We start from the raw sequence: 6604 nt of genomic DNA on the forward strand, positions 1-6604 counted from the left end.
TTGAGTCAGTGATATTGTTTCAGGGCAGTATACAATACAAATTATTGTGATTTGAGTTAGTGATATTATTCAGGGCAGTATACAATATAAATTATTGTCAACTTGATTCAATGATAATATTTCAGGACAGTTATACACGCTGTACCGAACCAACTAAAACATGGTCAGATCTTCCCCACATGGTTGCCCCCGTTTTTTGCAGTCCTCCCAGCACCCATTGCTTCACAATTTTAGGAAGAGATATGAACTTCAACCTAGTGTAATATTATATATCAAATAACGGCCTTCACACACACACACCGAGTAGATAGAATAAGACGTTACTCAATACATTGACGAAACTTCTGTATTTACACTGTATTCTTAAAGTGAGAAAATTTTCTTAAACATTTTTTTGTGTAATTAATATGATGTCCAATCTAACTTGAAGCTACGGATATCTTTCATATGCCCCACAGTGACACAGCGGTATGTCTTCGGACTTACACTGCTGGAAACCGGGTTTCGATACCCCTGGTGGGCAGAGTACGGATAGCACTTTGTGTTTTTTTTTTATGTATGTCTTACTAAAGGATGTGTTCAAGCATTTATTAAAAATGAAAGTAAATTAACATTTATCTTTTTACCAACAGTCCGTCGGTGGGACAGCGGTACATTTACGGACTTAGATCGCTAAAATCTAGGGTTCGATTCTTTGCGTTGGACACAACAGACAGCCCAATGCGACTTTGCTCTAAAAATCAAACAAACAAATATTTTCCAATGAATGAATAATCATATTTATTCATCAGTGTTTATTTCATTTAAATATTTATGTCCCAGCTTCTACTATGAATACCAGCTAATCGTATAATAATCATTCCCTTACAGGACAGAAGCTACGGAGACAGTACTTCTTATATTTTTTAGAAGTAAATCTTGTTAGCTTATTAGAACAACGCTATACACTGGCTTGATTGCGAGAATCGAATTCTGAATTTTAGGGTTATAAAACCGTAATCTTACCGCTGGCTAACTGGGGTATATTTAAAACAAGGCATTGCAAACACAATGAACTATATAAATGAATAAAAACGTGTTTAACGATGAATTTATAACGTAGCAAAAATATTCCACATTTAGTAAACTGGCCTTCCCTCAAAGCACTTGATGTAGTTACAAAACAGTGTACACGAATGAATTTCATTACGTAGCTGACTGAGAATTTCGACATTACACCGAGGTCACGATTTCTGTTTTCAAATCAAATTGTTTTGAAGGTGGAACTACACCACGTTGACAACACTGTCAGGGTTATCAACACCTCTATAACTTGTTAGCTTTCAAGTTCCCTCTTGCGGTCAAGGATTTTTTGACAATCTTTTTCCACTGACTTGACGAAGGGTTGCAGTAAAATCCATAAGTTGAATTGGAAACGTAAGTCGCTCGAGAATTACATTCTGTTAAAATAAAATCAGACGTACACTTATACGGCGATATTCTTCTAGTATACGAGAGATACGAGTTTTTATTGCGAATTTATTTTCGTACTCATTTTTAATTATATTGCCAGTGTAGGAATACATTTAACAGTTCTACGTTAGTAGGTAAGACTAAAACACAGGTTTTGAAAATTGTATATTATCATTATTGAAATATCAAAAACTTCATTAAAAGAAAAGCAAAACTAGACTAATCTAATCTGTGGTTTTTACCCCAAAATATAACATTATTATTTTGTGGGTTTATAATGTTGTAAATAGCACTTTTATAAAAATTATGTTCCAAATCATATGTTGTCCTTCGAACTACATTCTTCGTCGTCGATCGTGTTCTATCCTGTGGCCATTATTACGCATATCTTCCCGACACAGTACCCGATCTTCTACTAAGGATGTTGAGATTCATTTACAGGTACACATATTAAACAGGTCCGGCATGGCCAGGTGATTAGGGTGCTTGACTAGCAATCTGAAGGTCGCGGGTTCGAATTCCCGTCCCACCAAACATGTTCGACCTTTCAGCTATGGGGGCGTTATAATGTTACAGTGAATCACACTATTAGTTGGTAAAAGAGTAGCCCAAGAGATGAGTGGTGAGTGGTAATGACTAGCTGCCCTCCCTTTTGTCTTTCACTGCTAAATTAGGGACGGCTGGCGCAGATAGCCCTTGTGCAGCTTTGCGCGAAATTCAAAAACAAGCATATTAAACACAGACCATCCACTGTAAGTAAACGTTGGGTACCAATACCAAGTATAGATAGAATTAACAAGACCAACTTTGTCTGATAGGCAAAGTAGGCAACCACTAAGTGAAGCAAATTAGGGGGCTGGAAAATAAAGATAATTTTACGGTGTAATTCATTTGTCAAAGGTTATAATATAACCTATTTTTTTATGTTTCCCCGAGGTGAGCACTGTTGCAGTAACCAATGGGAGAACAGAAGCAGAGCGTCCAGTTCCCTCCATTGTGTGGTATTAAGAGTCACTGATGCTCAACAAGTGAGTATCAAAATCGACAATAAATAGCTGTAAGGAACAAAGCGAATACAGGTGGTAAAGGAATAGGTGTAAAACAAAGAATAATGAGAATCTTTATTCGGCAATGCAAATTACTGGGCCCTTACTCTTAGTACTGACAGGTACTACGTTTCTTGATTAACTGCCCTAGTTGTATTTGCCAAAATAGAAAACAATTATTTTTATTATACATATTCCAAAGGATATTAAACCAACTGATACTATCCTGTACAAACAAACCTTTGTACTACTCCTTCACTTAGGTATGACTCACACCCAAGGGAAGTGATGACAAAGAAATATGACCAAACAAGTACAAGCCCTACGAAATACTCTTGCGTTAGGGAACACTTGCCGAAGACGAGGATTAATACAAGTTGAATACAACTTGCGTCATAGTTACAAGGACACTAACTAAATATAGAACACCTGCATAAATATGATGAAAAATATTCATATATACTTAAAAAATTATATATTTTTTTAAGTTATGAAATGGTGAAAACATAGCAGTTATTCATCTGTTACACCCAAAAATTTCTTCTTTATTTCAGAAAGTACACTGAAATAAAACATAACAAAATGTGTAACTAGAAGATTTTATATAAATCTAGAAACTAGAACACTGTAATATTTACGCGAGGCGTGAGCTCGACAGACTAAACATTTTTTTCATAAGAGCACAGAATAAAAATACTTTCCTAAAATTATTTTTAAATTCGCAAAAATTTGCGAGATAGATACAAAAGTGACAATTAAAGTTAAAACAATGATAACTCAAAAGTGGTTAAACATTGAACTTTAGAAAACATGGCTGATGGAAGGAATCAATTTTCTGGTGTTTAAGTGATATTCATGTACACTAATATCCACCAGAAAAGTGTCATGTGTCTAAAAAACATAGTTTCAGGAAATGTTATTTTAGACAATAAAGACAACACGAACAGCTAAGTAAAAACAGTTAAACAAAATCTTTACTGACCAAGAAATTAATGATCAGCTTCTATTGTTCGATTGAAGACTGTAACTGGCAGCTGAGTAAAGAACATAATAACGAAGAAAGGTCACTAGAAACAGAATCAAGATTAAAATTCATCTGCATAAGACACTGGCTAAATCTAAAATCATAAAATTCTACACCATTATGTTAGACAATGGCTCTAGTGCGGTATCCCACAATCCTTATATCAACTTCATCAACAATATTTACCAAGTACAATTTAAAGAAAGAAAATATTTCAACTCATACTACTGAAGAATGCATGACACAGAAACATCAAGAAACGAGTATAATCTCTATGGAAGAATTGTTGTATTGTCTAACCTTTGTCAAAAGAAGAAGATCAGTACAATTTTATGATCTTCTAATTATTGTGCACACAAGTAGAATTTTTTGTTTATATCATGGGTAGAAAAGACATCTTTATGGTCCTTTCAAAGATCGTAACAGTACGAAACTGGCCTCAATCCATAAAAAGAAATGAATTTCAAAATTTTCTGGGGTTTAATGACCTTTTGTTACTAATTTTTCTAAGATTATTACACCACTTTCAGCCATCACTAAAGCTAATGCACATTTCAGATAAACTAAGGAGTGAAAGTATGCATTCCTATTTGTGAAGTATGCTTTAGTGGAAGCTGCTGTGCTGGCATGATTGTAAATTCCTGTTAGAAGCTGACACCAGTGATAGTAAAATCAGGACAGTGCTGTTGTAGTTCCAGGATGGGACTGATAGTGTATGCGAACTGTATGCTTACAACTGCTGAATGCAGCTGGTGCACATGTAAGAAAGAGCTGATTTCAGTTGTAGTTTCATTAAGCATTCCGACATTATGTGTATGGCGGAGAGTTCGGCCTCAGGGTGAACCATGTGTGGTTAAAAGTAACTCACAAACTTTAAAAGTTCAGAAGGGATAATTGTAAGTTGGATTGTAGTGCTTCATGAGTACGAAATATTTATACAGCATTGTCTGAGAGTGCAACACGAAAATATAGAAGGACTTTTTCAAAACACATTTAGACTATATTCATTCACTGATTGTACTGACCAGAATCATTGTGTTGAAGCGAAAACCGTTTCAACTGTCACAATGAAGTGCAATACTGTAGGTGATTCCACTCACTATTGGATTCCAAGACTCCAAGAACAGCAATTGAGAAACATACAGCTAACATAAGTGGTTTCTGTCATGTAACAAGGTAACACATGGTCAACACAAGTTAAAGATCATAATGTTGGCACACACAAAGCTTGTTGCACTTGTATGACCAGTTAACAATGTGTGACAATATGTTATCTACCACCTACCTGTGGTTCTCAGTCTGGGTTGCAGCTAGTAGTCCCCACCAAAGCCTTGAAGGGGTAAGTTCTCCAGACTTTACATAATGCAAGAACTGAAGGCTCCAGAGTGTTACATGTACTAGTGCTAATGTTTTATTATGACTATACTGGCCATGTTTGAATCATGCTGTTCAGAACTGGTATCAAAACAGCACCACATTTGCATACCAGAGTATACAGGTATACTTCAGCAAATAATTGTTGGTTGTACTCTTTAGAGTGTACTTATGAATACTACCAGCCATCTCCCTGAGACTGAGCAAGGAGAATATATTCGATATGTGCTAAACATTATCAATTACTTCACTATGTGCCGACCATTATCAGTTACTTCACTATGTGGGCTATGGGCCAGGCATACCCACTAGTAGACACTTTAGCACAGTGCATTGCTCATGTATTGGCTGAGCAATGAGTAATATGTTTTGGTACCCTTGAGAAGCTCCACATATGTCATGCAATTAATTTCCATGGCCAGTTATTTGATGAGTTGGGCACAGTTTTGGATATAGTAAAGGTGCATACTTCACCATGTCACCTTCACTATGATAGCTTGGCATAATGGATGATATAGACTATCAAGCCTGTGCTTGCTAAGTTTGCCAAACTGACTGGAACAGATACTTTTCACATGTCATGATGGCATACTGTGCAACAGAGCAGAAATTGACTGACCAACATGCTCTTGTTTGGACAGAACATTATGTTCTCTGTAGATGTGATGTATGACCCACCTTCTAGCACAGCGGGGCTACAATGTACACAAGCCTAGATGAAGTTAATGAGATCAGCACTGGCAGATGTGCATGAATTTACATGCCAGAGGCTAGGAAAGGTTGTCATATTGAAGAATAAATGCACTGACTTGACCAGGAATCAGCATTTGGGACTGTTAAGACTGAGGAATATGAAGAGACTGCTATTGAGCATCTCAGTTCAACTGATGACTAGAAGGTAACTGAAACTCAGACGAGGAAGCACCTGAATAGGCATCAGAAAACTCCACTGGATAAAAGGGATGCCATTGACGACTGTTTGATCATTATGACTGAGATTAAAGGCCAAATCAGCAAGTTAGGACAGATGTTGATTTGCACAATCAATGACTGAAAGAAACTATGGATCATTACTCTCCAAGCTAACAAGTTCTGTTCACCTTTCAAAGTATGCTCTACATTGTGTGATCACTACTTTATTATCACAGTTAGAACAAGCCATTGGTCAAAAACCAACAACTGAAATGACTTGGTGACCCTTGCATTACCAAGCTATCAGGTGTTTTTGTTCAGCATAATGTATGAACTGCAGTTTGCTACTACCACTCAATTATAACAGGTTGAGAAAGCAATGAACTAAGGGTTTTGTGACCCTTGATCTATGAGCTGGCGATTAGTTTAGTCTGACAAGGTGTGTGGAGGGGATTTTGTGATGACCACTGGATCACCCCAGCTAAGACTAATGTTTTACTGAACAACCGATGACTGAAAGCACTGTTTGATCATTGCTTCTGAGCAATTTTGCATTACAAAATGGGAGTCTGACCTTTCTTGGAAATTGCTCACTCTTGTCCAAATATTAGCAATTCTTCTGAACATGTTGTCGGGTGCTCAAAAGAAAGTCTCCCATGTGCACATAATTGTGTATGACTCCCCCATTTCCAGTGAAAGAGTATTGTTTTCTGGGCATAAAATCTGGATTGTATTACAATGGAGTATGCCTTATTTATTGAGATTACATATATTTATTTTTCTGTGATGCCATCTA

Source organism: Limulus polyphemus, unplaced genomic scaffold (assembly GCF_000517525.1).
Source record: "Limulus polyphemus unplaced genomic scaffold, Limulus_polyphemus-2.1.2 Scaffold4597, whole genome shotgun sequence".
Lineage (NCBI taxonomy): Eukaryota > Metazoa > Arthropoda > Merostomata > Xiphosura > Limulidae > Limulus > Limulus polyphemus.